The sequence below is a fragment of the Neoarius graeffei genome, chromosome 17, assembly GCF_027579695.1.
Source record: "Neoarius graeffei isolate fNeoGra1 chromosome 17, fNeoGra1.pri, whole genome shotgun sequence".
Taxonomy (NCBI): domain Eukaryota; kingdom Metazoa; phylum Chordata; class Actinopteri; order Siluriformes; family Ariidae; genus Neoarius; species Neoarius graeffei.
In genome coordinates this window covers 5,886,380-5,906,865 of record NC_083585.1, presented here as the reverse complement: position 1 = coordinate 5,906,865, position 20,486 = coordinate 5,886,380, and the positions used below count along the sequence as shown (strand labels likewise).

General features: G+C 49.1%; 1 protein-coding gene across 4 annotated transcripts in view; it reads right to left on the bottom strand.

Moving 5' to 3' along the window:
- LOC132901310 (zinc finger protein 850-like) overlaps positions 1-20,486 on the bottom strand; it is an 808,362-nt gene that overhangs the window by 25,046 nt on the left and 762,830 nt on the right. The gene's annotated exons all lie outside the window — the stretch shown is intronic.

Genomic DNA, 20,486 nt, shown 5'->3' with positions numbered 1-20,486 from the left:
AACGTTAACATCAACGTATCTGAATCTCATCTCATTTTAAAACAACACACTGTTGAATTTCTAGAGTTTTAGTTTGTTTCTAAGTCAGAAAACTGCTAACATGTCCGGTCGCATATATTTGTCATTCAAAATACAAGTGCATGTGTGGCAGCAAGGGTGTGGTTGAATGTCGGCTGTGAAGGGTGAGGAGTCAGTTTGAACCAGCAGGTAACATGTCATGAGTGACACCTGTGTCTCATTACTGGCTATTTATTAACATTTGTCTCTGTCTTTTTCAGATGGCCAGTAACGAATATGAGAGAGAGAGAGAGAGAGAGAGAGAGCCATGTTCCCCAACGTGTGTGTGTTCACAGCTTAGTAGTCACTGAAAAGTGACAATAATAAAAGTGCACCTGGAATTGTAGTGCCTGTCTCCAGTTTCTCATTATCCAGAAGTCAAGAGTTCTTACAGCATGCTCTAACCAAAGTTCAAAATAGGTCTATTTTTGGCTAAAATTAAATTGTGTGTTCTCTAGTCAATATTTTATAAAAAATAAACACATCAACTAGTGGAACACAAGTAACCACTTCTGCTTCATTTCTTTGAGGGCTGAAATGCATGCTCCAGTTTTTTTGTTTTGTTTTTTGACTGTTTATGAACTGTTAAACTCCTTTATCATGCTTTGTGGGTGTGACCTTTTTTGTATGGCATCATTATTCATACCTATACAATTACGGTGTTTATGTTTAAATTACTCATGCACAAAATTATTTCAAGCAAGTTCTTCATAAATCTAAACTTTTAATTTTGCCCTCAAAGTGCACCAGTTTGATACATTTAACTTTAAAGGGCATATCATTGGTAAATTCAGGAGCAAAATCAATGCAATTCTCCTATTTTATATTAAACTTTGGTCAAATATCTGTAACATTCTGCATTCTCCGCAAATTTTTTACCTTGCACGATACCAGAAAAATTCAGTTGAAATCAAGCCATTTGAGGCGAATTCGTCCGCCTCTGAAAAAACTTGCCACTTGCATTTCCCGGCAAACACTGATTTTCGTGACGTCACGTGCAGGACGCCTCCTACATCAGCGCTGGTTTGTTTATGAGAAAACGACCTGGTGGTTTTCTGCAAATTTCTTCAACGTTATCACGTAATTATTAAAATGGTTAACAGATGTATCATAGGAGGGTGTAGCAACACCAATCTTGATGGGATTAGTACTCATCGTTTTCCAAAAGACCAGAGAATGAGAGAGAAATGGGAGCGCTTTGTGCGAGGCACCCGGAAAAAGCCGAGGACCAAGCAGAGCCGAGAAAAAGACCAAGAAAATCGGCAATTCACATGTTGACTGTTGCCAGGGTAAGAAATAATTCTGACATCTCATTATATTCTTCATCCAAAGGTGAAGTAACGTTCTGCTCAGGTGGCGATTCCATATTTCAATGCAAAATCGCTAGCTACTCAACTTGGTCTACACAGGCTGTGCACTAAAACTATGCAAGCTCTCGCAGCCTGCTGGCGCTTCCGCAAGTAACGTCACAAATCTGGCTCCAGACTCCCTTGGGATTTTTCCAGACGCGTTTTGTTATTTTATTTTTTTCTGCTGTAGACAGATGGCCTTGTGCAAAATTACCCTTCTGGATGGGTGTGTAAAGGGACATACTTTCATAAAAAAAAAAATTGGTCCAGGATATGCACTTTAAAATGTACAAATTTTCTTACAGGGGAGCCTGCCCCCAGACCCTGCAGAGCAAGGTTCACTGACCATAGTTTCACAAAATCCTGTGGGAAACACTATTATTCTGCCTGTGCAGTTTATTTATTTATTAACTGTTACTGGAACATCTCCCTGTTCTTTTGCAGGTTAGGGTGGCTGTGGAAGAACTCACTCTCTCAACTCAAAATGTAAAAGTAGGTGACCATGATTATGCAACATACCTGAGCAAGCATGGTGATGGGTAGTGATCTAACGTGGCGAGTGTGTTGCGAGACAAAAATCTCAGCTTCCCATGTAATATTTTGTGGTCTGTACATCTCATGGATTGAGGTGAAGTCATTTTATTTTACTACAAGATGCATGCCTATCAAAATTTTGGCCAGAAGTGATCAATTACGGCAGGATTCTCTGTCATGGTGGGTCATTGCTCTTTAGTCCCTAATGCTCTCCAGCCCCTAATCCTCTCCAAGCTTAAACATTAACAGTCCTGTGGTAAGATGATTGGCGGATGAGTCAATGAAAGAGGCAGAAACCGTTTTCCAATAAAAGTGCACCTTTTTTTAACTGTCTTTTTTTAAATTATTTTTCTTGAAAAAGTGCAAATATAAACAGTGCAATAACAAAAAGTGTCAGGAAAAAAAGGCAAAATAAAAACAATACCAAAAAATAGCCATAAAGTTGCTAGGCTATGCTGCTAAAGAACCTTGCACAAACTTTTCACCACCTTACAGACATACCTTACTGAGGCTATGAGGCTTAATACAGCCTAAAGCTAGCTGTAACCCCTCCAAACTGGCTTACACCATTCACATTAATCAATGAACTCAATGTCAACAAAATTCTCACAAAATAATGACTCAAATAAGAAAACAAAATAAACAAGAAAATCATTTTCATTCATTCAAAACATTTCTGTACAGTTACAGAAATGGCTGTAACATGCTAAATATTGTAATGGCTGTAAATATGTAAAATATGGCTATTTTTTAGAAGGGGAAAATACCCCTTCTAAAAATGGACCATTCCCTCAGTTCCCCACCAAACACGCCTATTTACAGTGAATGTTATGGTCCTTCGGTTTCCCCCCGGAACCAGGAAGTGGATGCTGGAATGAACGTGAATGAACTGTGTAGAACTTTGCGCGGGTGGGTGGAGCACAGAAGTACAGCAGGCCAGAACTGAGTTTCCAAAAACTCTTTATTATACCACTTTTCAGCACATTCACTCTCCCAGACGCTCAGACACATGCGCACACACATCAGCCGTCTGGTTGGGGAGAGAGCTCTCTTCCTCTGCTCTCCTTATATAGGGCGTGGTCGCTGGGAAGACACACAAACACAGGTTAATTAACATCAGGTGTAGTGATTCTGCCACTTACCTTCCCTGACTCCGCCCTCCGGTCACAGACTGACGCTTGACCATGCCCCCGCTGCCACATACCCCCACCGCCCGGCTCAGGCCGGGCAGCCGTCCGGCCTGCAGCCAACTCCCCTTGATGGGAGAGGAAGTCCGCCATGACCATCTGCGCCCCCGGCCTGTGGATCACCTTGAAGTTAAAGGGCTGACGTGCCAGATACCAACGGGTGATCCGTGCGTTGGCATCCTTCATGCGGTGGAGCCACTGGAGGGGCGCGTGGTCTGAACAGAGGGTGAAAGGGTGTCCAAGCAGGTAGTAGCGGAGGGCGAGGACCGCCCACTTGATGGCTAGGCACTCCTTCTCGATTGTGCTGTAGCGCCCCTCACGCACTGACAGCTTCCTGCTGATATACAGCATGGGGCGATCCTCCCCCTGCACTTCCTGGGACAAAACCGCCCCCAGCCCTCTGTCCGACGCGTCCGTCTGCAACATAAAGGGAAGAGAAAAAAGTCAGGGGAGTGTAACAGTGGCCCCCCACACAGTGCAGCCTTCACCTCAGAGAAAGCCCGCTGGCATTGCTCCGTCCACTGGACCGGATCTGGTGCCCCCTTTTTAGTGAGATCAGTCAGCGGGCTGGTGACGTCTGAATAATTAGGTATAAACCTACGATAGTAGCCAGCCAGCCCCAGGAACTGTCTCAGCCCCTTTTTGGTCTTGGGCCTCGGGCAGGCCGCAATCGCTGCTGTCTTATTAATTTGGGGACGCACCTGCCCATTGCCCAAGTGGAAGCCCAGATACAAGTACTTCCACCCGCCCAATTGCACACTTCTTCGGGTTGGCCGTGAGACCTGCTTGCCTCAGCGACCTAAGGACGGCCCTCAGATGTTGTAAATGCCGCTGCCAGTCATTACTATAGATTATAATGTCATCCAAGTATGCGGCCGCATAGGTGGCATGGGGGTGGAGGACCCTATCCATAAGCCGCTGGAACGTAGCAGGCGACCCAAACAGCCCAAAAGGAAGTGTGACAAATTGGTGCAAGCCAAATGGTGTGGAAAACGCCGTTTTTTCTCGGGATAATGGAGTCAAGGGGATCTGCCAATAACCCTTTGTCAGATCCAGTATCGAATAAAAGCGAGCCGTGCCTAGTCGATCCAGCCATGGGATTAAAGTGAGCCGCCTGGAATACCAATTTCCAGCGGCTCTTTGGAATCAAAAGCTGTGAGGCCGTCTCCTTAGTCTGAGTGTCCTGCATCACTCGGTATAATCTCTCTCTCATAATGGAGAAATAGGGGAAGGACAGGGTGGCATTTGGCTGGAGCGTTTGACCATCAATTACTCTCACTTGGTCAAACGCATGCCGCAGAGTCTCATCTCGTGACTGTTCTAACGGGAAATCCATGAGGGATTCCCCGAGAGAGGGAGGAGGAGCCTGCTGCTCCTCGCTCTGACGCAGAGATGACGTAGATGGCTCTGTGACAGCTGCTCCCGCCAATGCCACACCGGGACCTCCCCCTGCTGAACTACGGCAGGACCCACTCTTCACTAAATGAGTCATTAATTCCCGAAATCCCGACCAATCAGTCCCCAAAATTATTGAGTGGGTAAGGCGAGGATTAACCACCGCCTTTACACTAAATTTCTCCCCTCGAATATCGCTGGAGCGCAACTATGCCTTTAGATCTGAAAACAACAATCTCTACAGCACTGCCAGGACGGTGCACTCTCAAGAGAGCCATCAGGAGGGCCAAGGCAGACTACAGGCAGAGGATAGAGGGATACTTCAGTGGTGAAGACCCACAGCTGACATGGTGAGCTTCTGAATGCCTTTCTAAGTACAAAGGCAGAGATGATGTAACAACAAGCAGCAGTGATTCTCTTGAAGAGGAGCTGAATCATTTCTTTGCTTGATTTGAGGTGGGTGATGCAGAGACTAGGAAGAAGCTGATACCAACAGTGGTCAGCCGGACACTGAATGTCAACACTGATGTCAGGAGAGTGCTCTGTGGTATGAACACCAGGAAAGCTGCTGGTCCTGAAAGTATACTAGGGAGAGCACTCAGAGACTGCACAGATCAACTGGCAGAGGTATTATGTAAAATCTTTAATCTCTCCCTGTCTCTATGCACTGTCCCAAAATGTCTGAAGTCTGCCACTATTGTGCCCATACCTAAAAAGACATATGCTGTATTAGCTGCCTAAATGACTTCAGACCAGCTGCTCTTACCCCCACTGTTACAAAGTGTTTTGAGAAGCTGGTCTTGAGTTATATCAAAGCAGCTCTCCCACCCACCCTGGACAAGCACCAGTTCGCATATAGAGCAAACAGGTCAACAGAAGATGCCATTAGTACAGCACTACATACCAATCTGTTCCATCTGGAACACCCTAAAACATATGCGAGGATGCCATTTCTGGACTTTAGCTCAGCATTTAACATGATCTTTTTTCACTGTTATACAAGCGAGATGGCGGCACGCACAGACACTGTGGCTCTCAGCTCTCCGTCAATGTGTAATGCACTAGTATTGTTTGTATGTGTAGTGTGCTTTAGAACATGGTGTCATGCCACACACGTCTACAGTTGCACAGAACTCCTGAACATTGGACTACGATGCCAGATTGCAGTCACGAGCGACTTCTAGTGGACCCACAATATTCTGCTGGACATAGCAAGAGCTCCCGCGTCTCCATGGATTGTTGTCGGCCCCTACAAGTGGCGCAGGTGGCGGAGGGAGCGCAAGCAGAAGCGGAGTTGACGAGCGAGCCTGCTAACCAGGCTAAGGAAGTAGCCATTCAAACCCCCATTACCCAGCATCTTCTTGACCAATGCAAGATCCTTCATTTACAAGATCGACGAGCTGGAATTATATCTTGCAGTAAACCCCTCTGTTCGTGATTGTTGCGTGCTGATCATCACGGAGACCTGGCTACATCAACTGATCCCGGATACTACAGTACAGCTAGCGGGCCCTACCGCTCATCGCTACGACAGAAACGGAGACTCCGGTAAGAGCAGAGGAGGGGGACTGTGTGTATATGTTCACAATGACTGGTGTACAAACAGTAAGATCACACACACCCATTGCTCTCCTGACATAGAAGCAGTGACAGTCGTTTGCAGACCTTTTTATCTGCCCAGAGAGCTGACAGTGGTACTCATTACTGCTGTTTATATTCCACCAAATGCTAACATTAGCATAGCTCTCGCCCACCTACATGACATTGTTAATAGACAGCAGCAAGTTCATCCTGAGGGAGTACAAATCATTTGCTGGGGATTTTAATCAAGCATGCTTAAAGAAAGACTGTCCTTCCCAAATTTGTACAGTATGTACAGTGCTCCACCAGAGGGATTAACACACTGGACCATGTCTATTCTAATCTGAAGCATGCTAACAGAGCAGTCCCCCTCCCACATCTGGGTCTGTCTGACCATCTCTCACTGCTCCTCATACCTGCATACACTCCCCTCAGGAAGAAAACCAAGCCGGTCATAAAGACTGTAAAAACCTGGCCGGAGGGTGCACTCTCCAAGCTGCAGGACTGCTTCGCTGTCACAGAATGGGATACCCTTGAACAACAGGGCTTTACTGACACTGTTCTGTCTTGCATCAAGTTTTGTATGGATAATGTCACGGTGGACAAGCACATTCGTGTTTATCCAAACAGAAAACCCTGGATGACAAGCGAAGTTCAGTCACTCCTGAGGGCCCGTAACTCTGCCTTCAGGACAGGTGACAAGGCCCTGTACAGCACGGCGAGAGCAGATTTAAGGAAGGGCATTAAAAGTGCAAAGGAGGCCTACAAAAGGAAGGTGGAGGACCATCTGTCAAACAACAACCCACGTCAAGTGTGGCAGGGACTAAAACACCTTACAAACTATAAAAGACAACACCTCTGTGACCATCAGTGCCAACGCCTCACTGGCAGAGGAATTAAACCATTTCTTTGCCTGCTTTGAGGCAATGAGGCCTCACACAGTCACACACCCCTCACAGGCCGCAAGCTCTCACACAATCTCCAGGAACATCAAGTGAGGCATGTGTTCAGATCTGTGAACACAAGGAAAGCTGCTAGACCAGATGGAGTACCTGGTGAAGTACTCAAATTCTGTGCTTACCAGCTCTCAGCAGTCTTCACGAAGATCTTTAATCTCTCCCTGACACACGCCACTGTCCCACCTTGAATCAAGTCGGCTACTATAATCCCCATCCCCAAAAACTCAACCATCATCCCTGACATCCTTGTAGACAAGCTGGCTGCCCTGGACTTTCTTACAAACCGCCCACAGACTGTCAAGATTGGTACCCACAGCTCCTCCACCCTCACGCTTAGCACTGACTCTCCACAAGGCTGTGTGCTGAGCCCTCTTCTGTATACCATCTACACCCATGACTGTTGTAGCAGTTCCTGATGTGGGTGGAGCACAGAAGCACGGCAGGCGAGAGTTGATGTTCACACACACACACTTTATTGAGCTTTTCAGCTTTCACTCACTCACTCAACACGCACACATGTGTTGTAGTTGGGAGGGAGCCCCTTTTCTCTGCACTCTCTCTCCTTTTATACTCTATCCCTGTAACACACATGCGCACACACATTAATTGACAGCAGGTGGAATGACTTAGCCACTTACCTTCCCCGACCCCGCCCTCCATTCACAGACTGCTGCTTGGCCACGCCCCCGCTGCCACATACCCACACCGCCCAACTCAGGCCGGGGAACTGTCTGGCCTGAAGCTGACTCCCCCTCCGACGGGACAGGAAGTCCGCCACCACCATCTGTGCCCCCGGCCTGTGGATCACCTCGAACTTAAATGGCTGGAGGGCGAGATACCAACGGGTGATCCGCGCATTGGCTGCGTGATTTGCTAATTGGCATTCACAGCACACCGCACACACCCGACGGACATCCCTGCGAATCCCTGCCCAATAGAACCGGGCCATTATTCGGGCTAGTGTTTTATCTTGCCCCAAGTGTCCAGCCATGGGATTAAAGTGAGCCGCATGGAATAGGAGTTCCCTACCGCTCTTTGGGATTAACAACTGGGTCACTCGTTCACTAGTTTGAGTGTCCTGTGTCACTCGGTACAATCTATCTTAAATAACAGTAAAATAAGGGAAGGTCGGTGCCGCACTTGGCTGAAGAGTTTGACCATCAGTTACTCTCACTTGGTCAAACGCATGTCGCAGAGTCTTGTCTCGCGACTGCTCTAATGGGAAATCCCCAAGGGAATCCCTGAGAGAGGGAGGAGGAGCGGGCTGCTCCTCACTCTGATGCGGTGTTGACGTAGACGGCTCTGTGACAGCTTCTCCAATCAACGCCACACCGGGATCTTCCCATGACCTACTAGTGCAGGACCCACTACGTGTTAAATATTTCATCAGTTTTTAAACCCTGGCTAATCAGTACCCAAAATCAACGAGTGGGTGAGACGAGGACTAACCGCCGCCTTTATGCATTTGGCCCCGGAATAGAATACGGACAGACACTAAGGGATGATTGTGAACATCCCCGTGCACACACAACACCTTCACCGCTTGTACTCTCCCCAGTCCCTCACCTTGCCCCATGCATTGGTGAATTGAGGTCTGATTACAACCAGAATCCTCCAAAGCGTGATATGTATCCCCTTGAACACTTAGTCGTATGCGATACATTCAGGCCCGATCGGGGGCGGTTTCTGGCGCGTTGGGGATCCGGATTACAGCTCCCACCTCCCTTGCGGAGCTCTGACTCTGGAGATGCTCCGATTCCCCACAGCGCCAGCACACCGGTCCAGGCTTTCCCTCTGCACTGGTGTTATGGGTGTCACTCACCTGAGGTGGAGACCACACAGACATAGAAGAGGGAGATGGGAGGACACCGTGGGTGCAATGGGCTGGCTGGGGAGGAGCCAGCCACAGCCTCCGTGGCAGGGGAACGGGGTGGGGGGGGGACAAGAGGGAGAGAGAAGAGAAGCGAGGAGAGGCACCTTGTCTGCCTGTCGTTGGAGCCACCTCCAGATGGTCCTCCACCAGCTCGATGGCTCATGCCAGCGACGCCGGGCGATGACACTGGACCCATTCCGCTGTTCCTTCCGGAAGTCGAGAGATAAACTGTTCCAGTGCCACCAGATCGATGATCTCGTCAGCGTCGCGGTCTTCCGCCCTCAGCCACCACCGGCAGGCGTCCCGGAGTTGCTGGCCAAATGCAAACGGCCGGCTGACCTCCAACGCCAGAGTCCGCAAGCGCTGGCGATGTTGTTCCGGGGAGCAGCCGACCCGCTGTAGGATGACTTTCCTCAGGTCAACATACATCAGTCAGCTGTCAGCAGGGAGCTGCTTGTGCTGCGAGCTGCACCTTGCCAGTCAGGAGCGGGAGGAGGCATGCCGCGCACTGCTCCAGCGGCCACCCCCACACCTCGGCTGCTTGCTCGAAGAGGGCGAGGAACGCTTCTGGATCATCCTACAGTCCCATCTTCGTGAGGGTGCCGGCAGCGGTGGTCGATGCCCCTGCTGACGCGAGCAGGTGCCGGAACGCCTGGCGATCTTCCTGCTGGGCCAGCATCAAGGCTTCGAAGCGTTGCTCTTGTTCCTTTTGGAGGGTGATCAGCGCTTGATGCTGGTTCTGCCAGGCGGTAGCAAGGGCAACGATGAGCGCTTCGAATGGGGAGGACTCCATGGGGTGGTTCCCTTCTGTGCTCCCGGGTTTCGGCACCACTGTAACAGTTCCTGATGTGGGTGCAGCACAAAAGCACGACAGGTGAGAGTTGATGTTCACACACACTTTATTGAGCTTTTAAGCTTTCACTCACTCACTCACTCACTCACTCACTCACTATGCACACATGTGTTGTGGTCAGGAGGGAGCCCCTTTTCTCTGCTCTCTCTCCTTTTATGCTCCATCCCTGTAACACACACACACACTAATTGACAGCGGGTGGAATGACTTAGCCACTTACCTTCCCTGACCCCGCCCTCCATTCACAGATTGCTGCTTGACCACGCCCCCGCTGCCACAACTGTACTCCCACCCACCCCACCAACACAATAATTAAATTTGCGAATGACACCACCTAGGTGGGGCTCATAATTGGAGGGGACGAGTCGGCCTACAGGGACGAGGTGCAACAGCTGGCAGAGTAGTGTGCCAAAAACAACCTGGTTCTCAACACCAAGAAAAGAAAGGAGATGGTCATGGACTTCAGGAGGCACAAAGCTGACCCCACTCCCCTCTACATCAATGGAGACTGCATGGAGATGGTCCGCACCTTTAAATTGAGGACCTCTCCTGGTTGAGGACCTTGCCTGGTCAGCTAACACAACAGCCATGGTGAGGAAGGCCCAACAGCGAATCCACTTCCTGAGAGTCCTCAGAAGGAACAGACTGGAGGAGAGGCCATTGGTGACCTTCTACCACTCCACCATCGAGAGTGTGCTGGCTTTCTCCATCACAGTGTGGTATACTGGCTGCACAGAGGCTGACAAGAAAAAGCTGCAGAGGGTGATAAGGTCAACTGAAAAGACAATTGGCTGTCCTCTGCCCTCCCTAGATGACATCGCTAACTCTTGATGCCTCTCCAGAACCAGGAAGATCATTCGCGACCACCTCCATCCCGGACACCACCTGCTCAGCCTGCTGCCCTCTGGAACAAGGTACAGGAGCATAAAGAGTAGAATAAACAGCCTGAAAAACAGCTTCTTTCCATGGGCTGTGAGGACACTTAATACACACATGGATTGCTAAAATGTTCTTTGCCATTTTTATGAAGTGCAATAACTTGACTACCGTGATCTTATTTATTTGTTCCATTTTCATGACATGACCAATATTTTGTTTTTATGTTATGTATTTTTATGTGTTATCGCTTTTATGTATGTTTTTATGTGTTTTTAATACAACTTCAGTTGTGGCAAGTCAATTTCATTGTATGGGTGATTGTGCAATGACAATAAAGGCTATCTTATCATACCCAGCAGAATGGAGAACAAACTGCCGGACCTGGGTGTGGATCAGCACATGTGCAGCTGGATCAGAGACTTTTTAACCAACTGTTCTCAGGTTGTCAGGATGGGGACTTTATCACTCCTCCACTCTGACAATCAATACTGGGGCCCTGCAAGGGTGCATACTGAGTCCTCTCCTGTTTTCCCTTTATACACATGACTGCATACCAACCTATAGCACAAATACCATTATTAAATTTGCAGATGACACTACTGTAGTTGGTCTGATACACAATGGTGTTGAATCTGCATACAGGGATGAGGTCCACAGGCTAACAGAGTGGTGCTCCATGAACAACCTAGAATAGAATAGAATGCTGTGGCAGCGGGGGCGTGGTCAAGTGCCGGTCTGTGACAGGAGGGCGGAGTTGGGGAAGGTAAGTGGCAGAATCGCTTCACCTGAGTGTGATTAATCTATGTTTTGTGTGTGTTCTCCCCAGTAAACCGGGCTATTTAAGGAGGGAGAGCGAGAGCAGAGGAGCTCTCTCCACAACCCGAGGACCGGAATGTGTGTGCGTGCGTGTGTGGCTGAGAGAGAAACGTTTCCACTGAAAAGTGAAAATAAAAGAGTTTTTGCGAACTCAGTCTCTGTCCTGCCGTCCTCTGTGCTCCACCCACGTCTAGTGAACCTTACAGTGGTGCCAAAACCCGGGAATCGTGGAGCACCTGTCCTGCAGCCCCATGGAATCCTCCCCGTTCGCGGACTTGATCCACGCCCTCGCCACGGCTCAGCAGAGCCAGCACCAGGCACTCGTCACGCTCCGGAAGGAGCAGGAGCAGCGCTTCGAAGCCCTGGTGCTGGCTCAGCAGGAAGACCGAGAGGCGTTCCGGCGCCTCCTCGCGTCGGCGGGGTCCACCAGCGCCCCGGCCGCGGGCCCATCTCCCATCACCTTGACTAAGATGGGCCCGCAGGACGACCCCGAGGCATTCATCGCGTTGTTCGAACAGGTCGCCGAAGCCTCGGGGTGGCCGATGGAGCAGCGCGCGGCGCGCCTCCTCCCCCTCCTGATGGGAGAGGCGCAGTTAGCTGCACTACAGTTCCCCGCCGACCACCGGCTGGCCTACGCCGACCTTCGCCGGGCTGTCCTCCAGCGCGTGGGGCGCACGCCGGAGCAGCAGCGCCAGCGCTTCCGCGCACTGCGAATGGAGGAAGTCGGCAGCCCGTTCGCGTTCGGCCAGCAGCTCTGGGACGCCTGCTGGCGGTGGCTGAGGGCCGAAGATCGCGACGCCGAGGGGATCATCGACCAGATGGCGCTGGAACAGTTCACCCGCCGGAACCGCGGAGTGGGTCCAGTGCCACTGCCCGGCGTCGCTGGATCAGGCCGTAGGACTGGCGGAGGATCATCTGGCGGCTGTCCCGGTGGCAGGACAACGGCTGTCATCATCTTCTCTCTCCTCTCTCTCTTCCCCCTCCTCCCGTGTCCCGTCCTCGCCCCATTCCCCCACCACGGAGGCGGGGGCCGGCTCCACCCCAGCCGGCCCGCCGCACCCGTGGTGCCCTCCCGTTTCTCCCTTCTGTGTCTGTCTCTCCCCCCCCCTCAGGTGAGTGACCCTCAAACCACAGCTGCAGAGGGGAGGCCCGGGCCGGTTTGCTGGCGCTGCGGGGAACCGGGCCACCTGCAACAACAGTGTGTCGCGATGGAGGTGGGGGCGGTGGTGCGGATCCCCGACGCGCCAGAGGCTGCCCTCGATCAGGCCGGAGCATATCGCATACCAGTAAGTGTACAAGGGGTGACATATCAGGCGTTGGTGGATTCGGGTTGCAACCAGACCTCGATCCGCCAAAGCCTGGTGCAAGACGAGGCATTGGGGGGAGCACAAGGGGTGAAGGTGTTGTGTGTGCACGGGGATGTTCACTGCTACCCGTTGGTGTCGGTCCACATACATTTCAGAGGGGACAAATCCATAGTAAAGGCGGCAGTTAATCCTCGCCTTACCCACTCTTTGATCTTGGGGACTGATTGGCCGGGATTCCAGGGGTTGATGGCACACCTAGTAAAGAGTGGGTCCTGCCGGTTAGCGGGGGGGTCCCGGTGTCGTTTTGGCTGGAGCTGTGGTCGCAGAGCCGTCTACGTCATCTCCGCGACAGAGTGAGGAGCCCCCGGCCCCTCCTCTTTCTATTGGGGAATCCCTCGCGGATTTCCCACTGGAACAATCGCGAGACGAAACTCTGCGACACGCGTTTGACCAAGTGAGAGTAATCGATGGTCAAACGCTCCAGCCGAACGCCACCCCGACCTTCCCCTATTTTTCCATTTTAAAGGATAGGCTGTACCGAGTGACGCAGGACACTCAGACGAAGGAGCGTGTCACCCAGTTGTTAATTCCAAAGAGCCGCCGGGAATTGGTATTCCAGGCGGCTCACTTTAATCCCATGGTGGGACACCTCGGGCAGGATAAAACACTCGCCCGGATAATGGCCCGATTCTATTGGCCGGGAATTCGCGGCGACGTCCGTAAGTGGTGTACGGCGTGCCGCGAATGCCAGCTAGTAAATCCAGCGGCCATTCCAAAAGCGCCTTTGCGCCCCCTACCATTAATCGAGACCCCGTTTGAAAGAATTGGGATGGATCTCGTCAGGCCATTAGATCGGTCAACACGAGGGTACCGCTTTATATTGGTTCTGGTGGACTATGCAACGCGATACCCGGAGGCGGTGCCTCTTCGCAATATCTCCGCACATAGTATTGCAGAGGCCCTCTTCCACGTCATCTCCCGGGTCGGAATCCCGAAAGAGATTCTGACTGACCAAGACACCTCGCTTATGTCACGAACACTGGCCGAACTGTATGGGCTACTGGGTATTAAGCCGATCCGCACCAGCGTGTATCACCCACAGACGGACGGTTTAGTCGAACGGTTCAACCGCATCCTCAAGAATATTATCAAAAAATTCGTAAGTGAGGACGCACGTAACTGGGATAAGTGGCTCGAACCCTTGTTGTTTGCAGTGCGAGAGGTCCCCCAAGCCTCCACGGGGTTCTCCCCGTTTGAATTATTGTATGGGCGTAAGCCGCGCGGCATCCTAGATGTACTGCGGGAAAATTGGGAGGAGGGACCGTCGCAGAGCAAAAATGAAATTCAATACGTTATGGATCTGCGCGCAAAACTCCACACGCTCACCCACTTAACTCAGGAGAATTTGCGGCAGGCCCAGGAACGGCAAACCCGCCTGTACAACAAGGGCACGCGCCTTAGAGAGTTCACTCCGGGAGATAAGGTACTCGTCCTGCTGCCCACGTCGAGCTCCAAATTAATCACCAAGTGGCAAGGGCCCTTCGAGGTCACACGGCGAGTCAGGGACGTCGACTATGAGGTTAGGCGAACGGACAGGGAGGGGGCGCTACAGATCTACCACCTCAATCTGCTGAAGCTCTGGAACGAGGAGGTCCCCGTGGCGTTGGTGTCGGTAGTTCCGGAGAAGGCGGAGCTGGGACCGGAGGTCCAAAAAGGGTCATTGGCATCTCGCACCTCTCCGGTCCCCTGTGGAGACCACCTCTCCCCGACCTAACTCACGGAGGTCGCCCAGTTGCAGGCCAAGTTTTCGGATGTGTTCTCGCCCCTGCCCGGTCGCACCAACCTCATAGAACACCACGTAGAGACGCCCCCGGGGGTGGTAGTATGTAGCCGTCCTTATAGGTTACCCGAACACAAAAAAAAAGTGGTTCGGGAAGAACTTCAGGCCATGCTCGAAATGGGCATCGTCGAGGAGTCCCACAGTGACTGGAGCAGCCCGGTGGTCTTGGTTCCCAAGGCCGACGGCTCAGTCCGGTTCTGTGTGGACTATAGAAAAGTCAACGCGGTGTCTAAATTCGACGTGTACCCAATGCCTCGTATTGATGAGCTGCTCGATCGACTAGGCACGGCTCGCTTTTACTCGACACTGGATTTGACGAAGGGATATTGGCAGATCCCCTTGACTCCATTATCCCGGGAAAAAACGGCCTTTTCCACACCGTTCGGCTTACACCAGTTTGTCACACTTCCGTTTGGGCTGTTTGGGGCGCCCGCTACGTTTCAACGGCTGATGGACCGGATCCTCCGGCCCCACGCCACCTATGCCGCCGCTTACTTGGATGACATTATCATTTATAGTAATGACTGGCAGCGGCACCTGCAACACCTGAGGGCCGTCCTTAGGTCGCTGAGGCGGGCGGGGCTCACTGCCAACCTGAAGAAGTGTGCGATTGGGCGGGTGGAAGTACGGTATCTGGGCTTCCACTTGGGTAACGGGCAGGTGCGTCCCCAAATTAATAAGACAGCAGCGACTGCGGCCTGCCCGAGGCCCAAGACCAAAAAGGGGGTGAGACAGTTCCTGGGGCTGGCTGGCTATTATCGTAGGTTTATACCTAATTATTCGGACGTCACCTGCCCGCTGACTGACCTCACTAAAAAGGGGGCGCCAGATCCGGTCCAGTGGACGGAGCAGTGCCAGCGGGCTTTCTCTGAGGTAAAGGCTGCACTGTGTGGGGGGCCACTGTTACACTCCCCTGACTTCTCTCTCCCTTTTTTGTTACAGACGGATGCGTCGGACAGAGGGCTGGGGGCCGTTTTGTCCCAGCAGGTGGGGGGAGAGGATCGCCCAGTATTATACATCAGCCGGAAGCTGTCGGTGCGTGAGGGGCGCTACAGCACTATCGAGAAAGAGTGTCTGGCGATCAAGTGGGCGGTCCTCGCCCTCCGTTACTACCTGCTGGGGCGCTCTTTCACCCTCTGTTCGGACCACGCGCCCCTCCAGTGGCTCCACCGCATGAAGGATGCCAACGCGCGGATCACCCGTTGGTATCTAGCGCTCCAACCTTTCACCTTCAAGGTGGTCCACAGGCCGGGGGCGCAGATGGTCGTTGCGGACTTCCTCTCCCGTCAAAGGGGGGGGGGGGGGAGTCGGCTGCGGGCCGGACGGGCGCCCGGCCTGAGTAGGGCAGTGGGGGTATGTGGCAGCGGGGGCGTGGTCAAGCGCCGGTCTGTGACAGGAGGGCGGAGTTGGGGAAGGTAAGTGGCAGAATCGCTTCACCTGAGTGTGATTAATCTATGTTTTGTGTGTGTTCTCCCCAGTAAACCGGGCTATTTAAGGAGGGAGAGCGAGAGCAGAGGAGCTCTCTCCACAACCCGAGGACCGGAATGTGTGTGCGTGCGTGTGTGGCTGAGAGAGAAACGTTTCCACTGAAAAGTGAAAATAAAAGAGTTTTTGCGAACTCAGTCTCTGTCCTGCCGTCCTCTGTGCTCCACCCACGTCTAGTGAACCTTACAAATGCCCTTTGTCATTTTACAATCAATTGTATAACGAGATTAGAAGCTTCTCCCTTTCCAGTGCAAAAAAAAAAAAAAACTTAAATCCTCACACAAACATTACAAAAATTGAAATATGTATAAAAAAAGTGTCTTATATCCAAGTAGGAATATGGATGGCTATGTACAGAATAAATAATAAATTATTTGTATTGCACAGAATGTAAAAGCAACAGTGACTGTTGTTTTGCATAATGTCAATTATATTTGTTTTCTCTTAGAGTTCAATATGGTGATGGCTCTTGGGAAGAAGCTGTTTTTCATTCTAGTAGTCCTTGTTTTAATACATCTGTAGCGCCTCCCAGAAGGAAACAGCTCAAAGCTGGGAGGCAGGATGTGAATTGGTCTTAATGATGCTCCGAGCTCTGCTGATGCACCGGGTGGTGTACATGTCTGTCAGGGAGGGGAGAGGGCAGCCAACAATCCTCTGCATTGCTGCGACTGTCCTCTGAAGCCTCCTTCTGTCTGCAGCAGTGCAGCTCCCGTACCAAGTGGACAAGCAGTACGTCAGCAGGCTTTCAATGGAGGAACAGTAGAAGGCCAGCAGCAGCTTCTGGTCTAGATTGTTCTTCCTGCAGGGATGCAAACACAACCATGGTCAAAAAAGAGTGAGGTAGCGCGGCGACGCGGACCCCCCACCACCACACACAAAATATCAGTCAGACTTCATTACGGTCCATCCCGACACAAACGAATTTCGCTTCGCTCTCTTTGACTTTGAAAGGAGGCGAAATTCGCCAATGTTTTTGCTTAATTTAGACAGCCTAAGTGACTGTAATGTTGTGGCTACCATAGGGCTGCACGATTATGGAAAAAATGATAATCACAATTATCTTGATCAAAATTGTAATCACGATTATTAATCACAATTATTCTTGATGTTAGGGAAATCACTTAAATTTTATTTCACTATATTTAAACAAACAATATGAACAGCTTTCAGTGCAGAATGAAATTTAAAAGATAAATTCTGATTTCCAAATGACAAATAAATGAAATTTATCCAAGAAATTACCAAAGGATGAAGGAACTGAAAACTCAATTGCAACAATTACATAGCATTATACTGAGGCCTACAAGTTTTTAGCTAGAAAGACCAGCCTATCAACATGCTCTGGCTTTAAACATGAGCGAAGGCAGGTCACAGCATTGCCTCCAGTGCTAAATAGTCTGTTGTTCCGACATAGTTACCTACTCTCACGCCATTAGGGGGCGAACCGATGCATGTAAGGCTTCATTACTGTGACTTGGCTTGCTTGCTTATTTAGGCGGAGTAATAAAACCTTACATGCGTCGGTTCGCCCCCTAATGGTTTGGCGGAGTACTGATCAAAAAGTGCTTGATCAGATATGCAGCAGAGCTCGCATTTTAAATGGAAATAAATCGCGATTTTCATTTAATCGTGGCAGCCAAAATCGCGATTTTCGATTAAATTCGATTAATTGTGCAGCCCTAGGCTACCACGGATGGATGTATGCACCACGAACTCATAACACACACATGGGTTACACATTACCATTTGATTACTCGATGTTCCAAAATAGCAGCTAGTCGGGTGCTAACGGTTAGCATTTAACTAAGCCAGACAGCCACAAGCTTTAATAAGACCAATTCTTGCACGTATAGAACGGTATTACGGCACTTAAATATCATCTAGGAACAAAAAACAAAAGTCATTAACCCATGTAGACACTACGTTGAGAACATATACAGTCATCATGCAACTCCTCAAATAACATTACATTTTTCAGGCGTTTTTTACCCCAAGGATAGGTTAGATGAAGGAGGCTAGGTTACGAGAGACAAAGTTAATATTATATATATATATATATATATATATATATATATATATATATATACAATTATTTTAACACTTACGCTTTGATTGTAGACGAGTAAATGACTTCCACTTCAACGCTGATCGTTTACTCCCAGTCACCGAGGCTCCAAAGAAATACACACTAGTAGATGAAATTCAGCAAGTTGATAAATGAACACACCTATCTGAGGAAGTCACGTTCCTTCGCAACCAGATTGCCCAGCCATCGGTTCCATCCACTGACAGTGTAGCAGCCAGCAGCTATACTGTCAATCTTACTGTCAATGGTTCTATATATCCACCAGGGGGAACCAAACGTTGTATGGTCTGCACAGTACTCGGATCTATCATTATCAGGGGCGTCAGAAGCATTTTTAATGTGGGGGGGACACACTGGCAGGGGTCCTCCCCCAGAAAATTTTTAATTAATTAGATGCCATTTCCTGCATTCTGGTGTGTTTTTAACAGGTTGTTAAACACGTAATTTTACCTTTAAAAGTCATTTAATTCAATGACTATTTTCGAGTCTCAACAATAAGTCCTCATTTAACTAGTCCATATATTCATCAGCCTGTTTTTAAACCCACTGCTCTGCCTAAGATAATGAGATGAATGTGACACAATTTACCATCAACAGTGACTTGCCTGCGACCCTGTAGAATAGGATAAAGTGGCTAGAGAATGACTTTATGGGTGCATTTTACTTTTTATTTTGTGTTTCCTTTTTTATTTAGTTTTAGATGTAACACAACATGCCACTGTGCCAAGCAATAGTGACACTCAACTGTATGTTTAAAAATAAGAATATTCATAATTTCACACAATGAACAGGCATGACATAGCATCATGCAAACTTCATAACACAAAATCACACTGTGTCAAGCAACGGTGACACATAAACAACTTCACACAATGAACAGGTGCAATTTTGTTCACCACCAGCAGTGACTTTAGTGGGTGCATTTTACTTTTTTCACACAAAATCACACTGTCAAGCAATGACACATAAAAGAGAACTTCACACAATGAACAAGTGCAGTTTTGTCAACCTACATGCAATGGTGGTACTACAGTAACATTTACAGATTAGTATAACAAATAGATTTATATATATAACTCCTTATATTGGTGCCACCACAATTTCTACCACTTCATAACTTTTATCCCCCTTTCCTTCACAATCCACCTGGAATCATGGGCGTAAAAATGCGTATGAACGGTATGGACGTGTCCATACCAATATTCAGCTGAGTTTAAAATGTCCATACCATTTTTGAATGGAGAAGCCGCAATGCGGGAAACGCTGAATAAAAACACCAAACGCGGTATCGCTTCCAGCTGATTTTCAGTTGTGAACAGACCTCTCAAAGACGGCTGACTATTGGTGGGGACAGCAGGTAAAAAAGCTTTATGAAGCTGTGATTGGCCCACCTCCCGTTGCCTTGACGCTGCTATGGTTTTTTTGTTGTCATTGGCTGTAAGCAGTAAAATCAGCATCCAGCTCGCTGCTACAGCAAAACAGCACACAGGCAGTGATGTCGGGCAATAAAAGAAAACATAAGAAGGACATAAGACATTATTTTACCCAGGTAAGCTATTCAAAATAAAATAGCCTTTTAGAGAACCTCTTCAGACAGTGATGTTTTCTTCTGCCAAGCGCTCGACTCCAATTGTTTAGCTTCTGCCTCAGATCCTGTAACAGCAAGGAGTTTGTTTGCAATCTCTCTCTCTGTCTGTCTCTCTCTCTCACACACACAAATAAATGCTTGTAGGTAATGCTAAATGTTTACTTATATTTACTGTAACAGCAAGGAGTTTCTGTTTGCAATCTCTCTCTCTGTCTGTCTCTCTCTCTCACACACAAATAAATGCTTGTAGGTAATGCTAAATGTTTACTTATATTTACTTTTTTCTTGCTCATTGTTTGCATGTATATGCATGTGTATATGCGTATGTATGTAACCTCTGCAATAAAATGTGAAAATGTAAAAATGTGAAACAATTGTCACTTAACCCTTTCAACTTAATGAATAAACATTTTTGCAAAATGCACTACAACTACCAAAACTCTTCACACTTCTACCACCCATACCTACATTACTTCCAGATTCTGAAATTGCAGTAACTCAAAAGGAAGCACATGATGTTTCAAATGTGTGAAAATAGTAAAAGTTGTGTGAAAATGAAGCAGCAGCACATAATTGATTGATTGTGTTGTTGTATTTTGGGTAGGTCATCCACTACAGCGAAATTCACAGCAACTTCAATGTCCACTTTCTCTGTGTGATAATGTATTGCCCGTATACATGCAGATGTTAGCCTAAG